The following is a 12760-nucleotide window of genomic DNA, read 5'->3' as shown; positions in this document are numbered from 1 at the left end:
TATAGTTCAGGATTTTTGGAGGCAATTGCTACTATGGTGTTGGTCAGGGAATTTTTTAAATAGTATGAATGCTTTCTTAGATGTTTTTTGAGATGAATGGCTTGTCTAAATCTTTACCTTCACTATGTGGAAGAGGCTGTTGTCAGGGGAAGGCAAAGTTGATCTTCATAATAATTTATCTGCTGGATGAAAAAGGAGCAACTGAAACAATGGTATGGATTATTTGGTCTAAAGATTCTTAGGGGAGGGAGAGGGCTGCAGAAGGCAGCATTACAAACAAAAGGCCTTTGCCATGTAGCTGTTGTGGAAGGCACAGTCTGTCAGTCTGCCAGAGAGAGCCACAGCTGTGCCAGATGTGTGGTGATACGAGCACAATGAAATTCAACATGGCATTCAGGTAGACTAATTTTTCCACTCAGAATTCAGGGAAACTATTCCCAAATCCTCCTGCACATATGTGCATGTGTGTAGGTATGTTACATAAAAGCAGTGTTTATGCTGGATGCCCAGAGGAAACATTAAATTACTGTGTGCACTGCTCATGATGGACTCTAAGAGAGCCCAAAGGCAACTTTTCTACCATAAATTTATGTCAGTTTTTATATGCTACAACATCTGGGTCCAAAATTGGAGCTAGCAATCTAATAAGACAGCTTGGTTATGAACAGTCACTCCAATGTCTTGACCCTGATCATCTCCCTTTTTTAGATGATGAAAACTTGGCCTGCTCACTTACAGACTGCACATCTCAGCCAACCCTAAGTCGTGCCATCTTGCTGGCAGGGGCAAAGTCAGTCCTGAAAGTCCTGGGTGCAAAAAATTCCCTGCTGGTGCACACAAATGATCTGTCAGGTGGCCTGTGCTGTTTTCTCTCTCCTGGTGATAGGTCCCTTTGCTCCTGGCATGGGTGTGGTGAAACAATCCCATTCCTCTGGGAAAGTTCCCATGTGTCACAGTGACAGACAGATACAGCAGAACTCCCAGGCTCTCTTTCCTGGTGGGATAGCTGGGCTAGGAAAGGCCATGCAAGAGGAAAGGGGAGGTTTTATGGCCCCTGTGTGTTTCCTTGTTCATTTGGACAAGGCTGGGAGCAGCCAGCCTTTCATCTCCCCAGGACTTTGCTTGTCCAGCCATAAAACATGGATAGCAATCACCTTCCAGAGGGACTGGGAAGCTTTGTTTGGCAATGCCTATAAAATGCTGTGACTGAAAGGCAACGTTTTAATAAATTATTGTTAGTCCTTGAAATGTGTGGAGGAAAAGGGCTACTGCAGGAAGCATAGTGGCATCTTAGTAGCTTACAGGACTGTCCTGGGCTGCTTTGCTCCCATGCACACCAGAAAGTCTTTGTTTTCCTGTATGCTGGGAAAGCTGTTCCCACACCTTGTGTCACCGCATGGCAGCCGGCACTCAGCAGGACACCCCTGAGTCAGATAACCTACTGAATCATTTGCACTTTCTCACCATTTGGATGGCATTTTTCCCCATGTTTGTGTGTTGTTTCCATCTTATTCCAGGTCTCTGAGCTGATAGAGACCCAGGCTGCTGGAGCAGGCTGTCCTGCCCCGAGCTGTGGGGCCAGGCTGTCATGCAGGTGTGAGTGGCTCTATGGGTCCTGCCACCATGGGTCACAGACACAGCCAGAAAGGAGAGGAGTGATGGTAACAACACTGTGACACAAATTAGAACACCTTTTGTTTTACATATGGGGTGCTTCCTACAGATCCCTCTGGGTTTTGGTCAGCTCCCAAGGGCAGCTCCTGCTTTCAGGCTGCCCCAGGTTTCCCCACGGCTCTCAGATCTCTTACAGGCACAGGGGCAAACACACCAACGGGAGGCACTCCCATTCCTGGGCCATGGAGGCTGCACAGATCAACAGCATGTTCAATTAGGTGATTAGGGCTCTATCTCAAGCATCATCATCCACACTCTGAGTGCCAATATCCTTGGACTTCAATGAGCCAGACTGGTTTTTAATTAATGATGGATTTCTAAGGTTATTAATTAACCCTGTTAATTTTGCTGTTTCATTTCTTAGACAGAAAATCTGAATCAAAGTCTCTGGACCTTATCCTGTTTGCAGCAACAAGCAGCTGTGCCCTTGTGGGGTGGAGTCATGGGTTTATGCTCTGGCTCTTATCAAGGCAAGCACACTGGTATCCATTGCTTTGGTATTCACCTCTTTTCTTACCTTGACAGGTTTTATGAAAGGCACTGATGAAGCGTTTGCCAGCTCGTTTCATGCACTCTGACAGAGTCACTGTGTGTCACAGTGTGAGCTTGTCTTCCCACCTCTTTGCCCCTCTGATGTTTCACTATCTGCTTGCAAAGGCAAGGGTTTTATTCTGAGCATATCCTGTGCATATAACTGTCTCACTCTCAGTAAACTCCAAAGGATGTCTGTGTATCTCATCATACAACCTGACACTTTATCCTTCCCAGATACTGCTCTGTTTCATTAATATGTTTCTCACTACTGCCAGAGCCCAATAGAATTGTAGGAACTGTGGCCAGAAAGTGCAAAAGGCAGTAATGAGATTTATTTTATGTGCAACTTTATGGTATTGAAGAGCTTTATGTATCATCTCTCTGTGTCGCTTCCTCTCAGGCTGCTGCTGGTTGAACATGTCCTGTCTGACTCCTGCATCAGCCACACTGTGTCTTGATTTCCACTTAAATCAGTCTAGTACCACTTTAACCCTGGCAGCCTTTGAAATCAGGAGGCCACTGGAACAATAGGCAGAATTTATACTGCAGTTTTCTTCTTCACAGCAATTTTCAAACACAAATGAATCAATCGTTAATGGTCCCTTATGTGGGACATGACAAAAGACTGCAAGCCAGATTTTACAGACTGGGCTCAGAAAACCTGAGGGATTTGCTCAGAGAAAGCCACAGAAAAAATATGGCCCAAACTGCAAAAGAACAAATGAGTTTGTACTGCCAATTTTTTACATGCACATCATGTTCCCAGACCTTTCAACTACAAGGCACTTTGTTTTCTGGGTCCTGTATTGCATTATTAACAGCAGAACCAGGATATTTGCTGCCACCTCACTGTGTCAGTGATATTCACTGATGTAACATAGTCTTTCCATGGAAAGAGAAATTAATTATTGCAAGTTATAGGGCATATGATGACCCAATGCCTGGCAATGTGGAGTGCAGGATGTACTCGAGGCAGTACACTGGGAAAGGTCTTTGTGTGGAAAATGATGCCTCAGGCATTGGAAACACTCTCTTCCTCCCCCACCATTAAAAAATGCTACCAAGAGGTTTCCTTGTGATGCTGAACCTGCTGCTCCTCACTCCTCTGTCTCTCTCCTTCTGTTAACTGAGCTGAATAATTTGTGGTTTCATCACTGAACCACAATGTCTCAAGATTTCAGTCTAATATTCCTATGCAGCTTTCTCGTTCTGCATATCATGGTACATCTGCACTGTAGAGATTACTCTGGAGTTTGGATTATCCTTTCCCAACCCTGTCCACATAATTTCCTCACCAGAAGGCCTATCAAGCATTGGAACAGGCTTCCCAGAGAAGTGATGGGGTTACCATCCCTGGAGTTAAATGACAGCTAGATGTGGTACTTAGGGACATGGTTTAATGGTGGACTTGGTAGAACTGAGTTAATGGTTGGACTTCATGGTCTCAGAGGTCTTTTCCAAGCCAAATTATTCTATGACTTTTTATATTACTGAGATGAATCTATTGTGCTATGACAGTGGGCAGAGAAAATTTGGTTATGCTAGTAATGTGGTAATACAAGAAATCAGACTGGCTAAAATTAGTTAACAAATGTGAAGGACTGTTGGAAGTTCTGGAAAGTAAATAGAGTTTAAATTCTAGGAAGACACTGAAGGAGCTTACTAACTGCAACTCCAGCCTGGACAACTGTATGCTTCTTGAGTTTGGATGAAGGAGTTTTTATACTTTGTTGTAATAAGCTTCTGAAAAATTAGTTAATTTTTCTATAGTTCAAAGGTGGGTTATAAAATGAAATTACTAACCATGTATAATATACTTACCCTGTGAAATGAAAAGCAGATTATTTTAAAAAAAAGTAGCTTTCAGGTCATTGAGAATTCCTGCAAAACCAAAAACATCCCGCAATGGAACCAGAGCAGGCAGAGGTTTGTAACACAGCTTCTGCTTTGTCTTGCACTTGGAGGCAAAAAGGACTCCTACAGAATAATGCAATGGCCTTTTCCTAACCCCCTGTTTCCTGAATACTCCCAAAAGATGAGGGGCCAGGAAGAACAAACAACACTGAGAAACAGCAGGTTCATCATGTTCTGGCATAAGTAGAAATAGTCTGGAAAGGGCTCTGTCAATACAGTTTTCCCTCAACAGATGTGACCCCATATTTTCATTTGGGCAAAAGAAATCATTCTAGAGAAAGACTGGGAATTCAACAAATACTTCAGGACAAAACCACATAATTTGCTAGACACTAATGAATCACATACATCATGTTTCCCTTTATTCTTTTTATTGGTGCCCACACACATGATCCACCTCCCTTCAGTTTAATAAAGAACAGGGACCCTGTTTAACCTTCAAAGTCAGGCAAATGAGAAAGACCCAAAGCTGTCAGCAAATCCTAAAAAAAATGCACTGCTTTTCTCAATTTAAATGTTTTAATTTGCTTTTCTTGTTTTTCCTATTTTCCATTAAAGCTGTGGGAGGCAGTGATGCCTTTGGACTATTGCCCTATATCTTTTCATTCCTTCTTTTAGTTTCCTCTCTGGCCCATTCTGGAACAGGAAAACAATGTAGGTGGCAGAAGGGCAACTTCCACCACTTCATTGAAACAGCATCTGATTTTTTAACTGAAATGTCTGATGGCATCTCTCATTATAGCTATTAATATATGACCTAAGACCATTCTTAACAGTATTTGGATATTTGGATGCTATTATTTTAGATTCAAAACCATGCACTTTTGATTTAATACATTAAATTCATCTAATTCCCACATATATATATATATATATATATATATATATATATATATATGTATTTCTGCTAGCCAGTTGGTAGCTGAGTAATATATATCTACATCAATGATGTTTTAATGATGCATTGTTCTAATATATCATCAAAAAGATAGTGCTCACATGATAGATTACTGCCATACATCACACTGGTGAGGTATTTTTTATGATATATTGCCCAAACAATGTCATTGGAAAGGAAGAAGACACACATAAGAAATGGTAGGTTTTAATTCACTACAGTTTTAAAAACACTTCTGATAATCTTCAGACAATAATAGCTGACCTAGTCTGAAGTGGAAGAGGTAAGATAGTGAAAGAGAGGTCTGAAGCAGAAATCTGAACTGCAATCCAGTAGGTCAGAAGGCATCACACAGAGTCTTGAGATAAGTCATGTATCTATTTATGCCAGCAAACAGAAAGAAAGTGGAATGTGGGGGGATCCTCATTTTTTTGTTTTCAAAATGGTTATACATCTGGTTAGAGAGGTGGGGCCTCTTTGGCTCCAGGCAGGATACCTCAGTGGTACCAAGTCCAGCTGATTCCAGCTGTGTGGGTCCATGAAGCATTCTCTCACTGGAGCTGGGGTTGAAAGGAGGTAACATTTCTAATGGGGTATTTATTTTATTTCTTTTCCTAGTCAAATAATGCTGATCCACCAGAAAATAAAAAAGTTCAACAGAAATATGGCTATCTTGATGAGGCATAAGTTCAGGCTAAATGTTGGCTGATAAAAAAGTATGATATTGGAGGATAAGACTCTGGGAAAAACACATCTGGCTTGATTCAACCCTGCTGCTGTTTGGCTTGGCATGGCCAGCCCTGCCCTCATACACTGCCTGCTTTGTGGATGTGGGGCTCCCAGCTTTCCCACTTTCTTCAGCTCACAGCTGTGATGCAAGACTCAAACCTGTGGTTTTGAAACATCTGCTTGCAGAACTGCACCTTTGTGTGCTCATGCAGACACTGGACAGCTGCAGTGTGCACAGCTCTGTGGCTGGACCAGGGTGAGGCAGCAGCTTCCACAAGGAAAGAATTTCAACTTGAATGCTGAAGGCTCTGAGAACTGCTCACATATAGCAAGAGTAGCACTGGGACAGCAGAAAGATAAAGGTGAAAGAGGAAACAAAAATGAGAGAGCTGAGCATCAAGCTGGCACGGACAGCAGTGGAGTGAGCCACCAAACTGGATGGGGCTCTTGAGCAACCTGGTCTAGTGAAAGGTCCTCCTGCCCACAGCAGAGAGATTGAGATGATTTTTAGGTCTCTTGAAACCTAAGCCAGTCTATGATTCTGTGATTCTATATGCTGAATAAGGCTTGTGAAATCTGCCCTTACCAAAACATTCTTTTCATCCTATAGCTGCTTATACCTTAGTGCACCAAATGAAGAAACAATTTCTTGTTTCTTGCAAAACAAGAAATCCCTAATAAGCTACCTAAAAACTAGAGGTGGTATACAAAAAGTATTTGTTTCTTCTAGAAAAATACTGCTGCATATGAAACATGAAGTGCATTGAGTTGGGATCAGCTGGAACAGTAAGTGAATAATAAGGAAAAAACCAGAACTATTTGTATTAAAGAACAAAATCCCTGTTCACTGTTAATATTGAGTTATGTAGTTAACTTGTATCTAATGTAGAAAAAAAGACTGAGCAGATACTGTACTCCAGGCAAAAAATATTAGTCTTTAATTAAATGAAGTAAACATCTCGTTAAATGTCTATTTTTATAGACACTAATGAACATTATTGCCAAAGGGGCAACGGAAATGAGACAATGAATATGGTAAAATGTATTCCTTTACAATTTTGAGTAGTAAATCTTTCCTGTGATCTAACAAGGTACAATAAGGAATCCTACTATATTAAAATACCTCTAAGGATGTAAGGAAACTGATCTCTGATCAGCTCAGCTAGAAATTACACCACACATTTCCGCTTGGTTTTTTAAAAACTCCTACTCTGATAATGCACCATTGGAGAAGACAACATTATTTATTTTAGGATCTTTCACACCAGGAGAGCAGACGTTTTCAAGGAAACCTTGAAAAAGGTAGGGACCTTTAAGCAATAAAGACCTCAGTTTTAGATGTTTTCTTTAACTTCTGCTGGCTCTTTTCAGGCAGAGTAGCATACCTTTATTCCTGTGTCTTCTCGCAGGTGGCATGGTGAGATTTGAACTCATTGTATTCTGTCTGACCTGTGAAATTCAGGGCACAAAGTATTTTTGCCCAAAGTCTGCCTGATACAGAGCTGGGCCTTTCAAGGTGCTGTGTTTCCCCATTGACTGTGGGATAGGACTTCTCCCTCCTCATATCTGGTGGCTCCACCAAATTTGAGAAGGGCTTTGCTCCCCACCCATGTTCTCTCCTCTCTCTTCCTCCTTTCCTAGTTTCCCTTTCCCACCCTTCCTGCTGTCCTGACATGCCATCAGATGAGGAAGATCCCAGAAGCTGTCCAGTGCTAAGCACAGGGGAACTGGAGCAGGGCTCTTTCACAGCTGCTGGCACCTTTTCTCCTGCCCTATCTGCTTCTGCCTTTATTTTGCTCCTCAGTTGTAGGGAGCATGGCTTTTGCTCTGCTTATTTCCCCACATCATACCCAGCACTGTTCTCTGCCAAAGGTCTGAGAGTTTCCCAGGAATCAGTGACCTCTCTGCAAGCCCTGGAGCTGCATTTATCCCAAGGAGCTGCATTTATCCCAAGGAGCTGCATTTATCCCAGTGCCCTGCTGCAGGCAGACAGCTCTCCTCTCCCTGGCAGCCAGCAGCACCACCAGTTTCAGCCTTGGATTTTGAGCAGCTGTAATATTCTGTACAGGAGGAGGCACAGCTTTGTGCACAAATCCTGCATTGCTCATCCAGGAGAAGTTGCCTGTGTGGTCACTGGTTCTGCACAGGAGACCCTGCCTTTGTGTCACCCAGAGCTGCTTTTCTCTGAGGAATTGGATATAAGGCATTGCTGGAGGCAAGATGCCCAGGGTGGGTGATCTAACCCTCTCCACTTCTGCCTCTGAAATCAAGATCTCTTGTGACTTATGGTCCTGGGAGCCAGATGGTTAGCAGGGCTGTTGAATTTATTTCTTGGTGTTTCTGTACATAAATCTAACAAAATGGTTTTACCTTCCTACAGCTGGCACATGTGCCTAATGATTTGATCTTTAGTGTTTTAAATATTTATTCAGTATTTAATTTACACCCCTGAGACTAATCCTGGTGCTTTAACTTAGCCCTCAACTAGTTTCACTGAATCATCTCTATGACAATTCAGTGATCTTCAACAAATTGGCTTTGTATATGAGCAGGGCCCCATCCTTTCTTATTGGTATTTTGGGGGTATTTTAGAAAGAGCTACTGGTGATTTTTTTAAGTATTACAAGGCATTAAACTGTTGTTTCTGTCTTTGAAATTATAGATGGTCTCCATAGAGACACTGAAGTTCTGCATTGCTCTCTTGAATTGCCTGAAGAAGTGGCACTTAGAATTACATTCGAAACAATGCTAATTAGCAAATGCTGAATTTTAAGCAAGCTTCACAGCAAGGTTTTTGTTTGATAGAAGCAGCAAACCAGCAATCCACTGACCAAACTGACAAAGCTGAGCTACAGGCAACATGCTATTTAATTATTCATTAGACATTGAACAGGGTTAACTACAATAGGCACCATTCCCTTTTTGAGGAATCACCGAGCCAAGTGCAAGTGCCTTAGAAACCCAGCATAATAAATAGTCAGAAAAAATCAGCAAAATGAAATCTGCTTCCCAAATTGCAGATTTATTGAGGAGGGGACAGGCATGAGCAAACCTCTGCAGCCATTTGATGAGAATGACACAGCATATGCACAGAATGGAAATAACTGTCAGGAGCCCAGTCCTGCAGACAAAGCTACCGTGAGAGGGCTTGGGTGGAGGACAACAGAGGTTGGAAACTGGCAGCAGCTGGACAGAGAAGGCAGATGTTGTTGCTAGAACTCATTAACCTGGCAAGGTGCAAGTAGGGACAAAAAGAAAGCTTTGGAGAAGGCTTTTATATGAGCTAAAATCTTGTCACTTGCAGAATAAGCCATAGTCAAAGAAAATGATTCCAAGAAGGGGGAAGGTTTGTGGATCCATGCAGAAGCCACAAAGTGTTGGGAGACATTTTGGGCAGACACTGGTCTAGGTTCAGATACACTTAGAAAAATGGAGACTGGAAATATATGTTTATTCCACTATTTGGTTTGATCTGTGTATTTCTCATGTTAGCTAAGGAAAGTCCATGTCTGCTGCAATAAAGCCAGTGAATGAGGACAATGTTCTGCCTCTCCCAAGCCAAAGGAAATTGAAGAGGAAACATTGCTCATTCTGAGCAGCACCACCAGAACTACACCAGGTACTGATTCAGGTGGCTGTGGTTATCTGCAATTGGATGCATTACAGACCAGGAAAAGAATTTTGGGCCACACTTTGACAAGGTTTATACTTGGAAGAGGACAGGAGGACTGCTGGCATGCTGTGTTGTTTCTCTGGAATGCAGGGCAGCAAGAATTGCCAGCATCACAGGCAGGAAGCTCAGAGAGCATGGTTATAAGTGTACATTGGTGTAACTGATGACTACAGAGAGCACTGATCCTTCAACTGAAAAGAATTTGCAAAGAATACCAACATGATAGCTCAGTTTCACTAGTAATGTAGTGCAGTCACTTACCATCCTCTTTCACTCTCTGTTGTGATTTCATTACTTAAGTGCGAAACAGTAAGAGAATCATCAGCTGGGACTAGCTCTGATGGTCTTGATTTGTGCAGCTAAACCTTCTTCCCTTAAAGCCCGCTTCTGTAACTCTCTCAAATGCTTCTCATGCATCAGACATGGCAGCACTGTTAATGAAGGATTCAGAAATGAGCAAATCAGAACACCAGACTTCACCTCACAAACACGTCTGTCAGCCCTCCGTGCAGACATTCAGCATTGCAGCAGGCATCTACCTACCACCTGCTCTGTGTGGGGAGAAACACAAGTGCACAACAGGACAACTTCAAAACAGTTCTGCTCCTTCAGCTGGGATGATGGTTTGTTGCAGGTATTTGTATTGGAGGATTATATTTTCTGAGATGAGACAAACAAGTGAGTAGGATGAACTCTCCTATCTAATCAAATGGAATAAAATGTGACTGGTAATGCCATTCCCAGCTATGGTGATACTTCATCCTACTTATTATAGCTACCTACATATGGGCTAAAACTCAGCATAATAAAATCTTTCTATCTAAAGTGGCTCACAGTCTGTAGTCAGTTATTTTCCTGCTACCACTTTATCATATCAGCAGTAACTGCACTTGCCACAAGCATTTGAATGACCTGTCATAGGAGAGACTTGCCCTGCAAACAATCTCTGTGCTCTGCAGTCCAGTTAAATAATGCCTGTACTGAACCTGTCTACAAGAATGATCTCACCCTGTGTATTGTTTTCTGTGTAGTGTCCACCATTATTAAGACTGCATTTCCTAGATCCCAGAGAAAGGCTCATGTAAGGAAACAATTATTTCCCTTTTCTTTTCAGCATGCATATTTTATTCCTGCTAGTTTTGTCAGCAGCATACAAAAGCTGGGTGCTGAAGCCTGCAGATTTCTTGTTCTCTCCTGACACTGAGTCCCACACATATCTCAGTCAGGGAGCAATTGGTCTCCTTTCATGTGTCCACTGTAGGAGTATACATGAGGGAAAGCCTGAAATAGGACCTTTTAATTTCACAAATGGAAAGTACAAAGATGCTGGGTTGTCACTGTTGCTGGCTAAGGCAGCCCCTCTCAGCAGCATCTGGGCTTAGTTCAGCACATTCATATAGGTTTGAGTGAGCATGCAGTTTCTCCTAGTCACCAAAAGGTTCACAAATGATCATGCAAAGAGATGAAAAAAAGAACCTGTTGTTTAAGTGTACCTTTCTCTCCCCATTGTTTGGTGGCAGCTAGGTGAATACCAGCTTCTCCATGGTGTGCCTGCTGTCTAATCTAGTGTAAGGTCCTGCCTCTGGAATAGCACCCACAAGTGGATTTGCCTTGCTTGCATGAAAAGATGGTCAGACACTGCAATTGCCCCAAGTCCCCAGACTCCCAATACTATTTCTTTTTCAGGGAGAAAAAGAAAAGGCCATGTGGGGGAAGAATTTGAATGCTGGTCTGGGGCTACTTGCTGAGCCTGCACTGTGCTCACTTTAAAGCAGCCTTGGTTGGAGTTGTGCTGCCTTGTGAAAGCAGCCCCAGTCCCCAGGGAGCAGGGGAATGGCAGGGAATGGAGGAAGGGGTCCCAGGAGGCTGAGAGCAAGCACAGGTGGGGTCTGCCACAGGCAGGGTCAAGGACTCTCAAACCCTGAGGGTTTTAAGGGTGTAAAACCCCCTGAGACTCAGCTCCTCCCTGCAGTATTTCCCAGTCTAGGAAGGGAGGGACATGGAGTTGGACCACGTGGCTGAGGGAAATGAATAGAAATCAGAATGAAATGTTTATTGAATAGTTGTATTCACTTTAATGTGTTTTCCTGTTACCTAGAAACAAATCAGCAATTTCTTCAGATCTGATACCCAAAGAATGCACCTCTGAACTGACCTTACTGCATGAGTTCTGGCTGCACCTTGGTCTGCATGTGGGTTTGAGAGGTTTGGTCTGTGTCCAAAAGCAACCTGAATCCCAACAGTGCCTGTTGTTTTCTGAGTGGCTCTAATTGCTGAATTAAACAAAAATAAGAAAAAAAAAAGCATACAAAGAATTTTTTAACTGTAATAAAGCCTGTTTGCTATTTCCATGCTTAATATTGAAGTGACCCATCATTTGGATTTGTCATTTCAACCTGCTTTGGTCCAAGAACTATGAAGAAACAATACTTTTTAACAGAAGCTGTACTACAACACATTACAAAAGGAGCTCACTCTCTCAGAGACAAAGATATCTCCTTGGACTAATGTTCAGCTCCTGTATTTTCTGGCTTTTGGTTGATTTATCCATGCAGCCATAATATCATTTTATGTTTCATTTCCTAGCTTTCTAAAGGAAACAAGAAAAATAAAAATGTAATTTAATGCACTCCACAATGACTATTTAAGCATTACATCATCAGAAAGGCTGTCACTAACTAGTAAGTGGTCCCAATGATAAGACAGCATTACCTAGCAACTGCAGAGAAGCTATTAACCCTTTTCTCACTACTATATTCACCACTGAAGCTGGAAATAGCTTGTAGCAAACAAATGCATATGTCCAAATGCCTGCAAAAAATCCCGAAGCTCCTTCCCTCTTGTGATTATGGTGTGAACATTTTTCTCTGTAATTCTGAAAAGATGCCCAGTTCAGTTCTGCAAAAGGACATATAAGGCCCACACGGCTGTGCAGGCAGCTTCTGAGAAAAAACGGAAGTGTGATGAATCATTCCAGTGCTACATGTGCAGACATAGGGTGATACAGGGTTTTTTTCACTAGCCTGGGGAATGATGACTGGTTAAAATATTACCAGGGCTCTCAGGAGGTTTGCAGTTATTATTTGAACAGGTCATGAGTCTTTGCAGCCCTCCTGAACATCATTCAATGTTTTAGAGAACACATTATGTTCATCCTATATGCTGCAAAGCAGAAAGAGGCAGTTAGCTGTAAGCCTTAAATTTAAGTAAAATTTCTGTGAAGAAAGCAAGATTAAACCTAAACCCTGGTATGATTTACATTGGAATGGGCAAATCCTGAGGATTAAAGCAGCTGGGGGCTACCTCCCAGGCTCACATCCTCTCCTGATCAATGCCAC

Source organism: Agelaius phoeniceus, chromosome 6 (assembly GCF_051311805.1).
Source record: "Agelaius phoeniceus isolate bAgePho1 chromosome 6, bAgePho1.hap1, whole genome shotgun sequence".
Lineage (NCBI taxonomy): Eukaryota > Metazoa > Chordata > Aves > Passeriformes > Icteridae > Agelaius > Agelaius phoeniceus.
The sequence above is the reverse complement of the archived record's forward strand: the minus strand, read 5'-3'. Positions refer to the sequence as shown.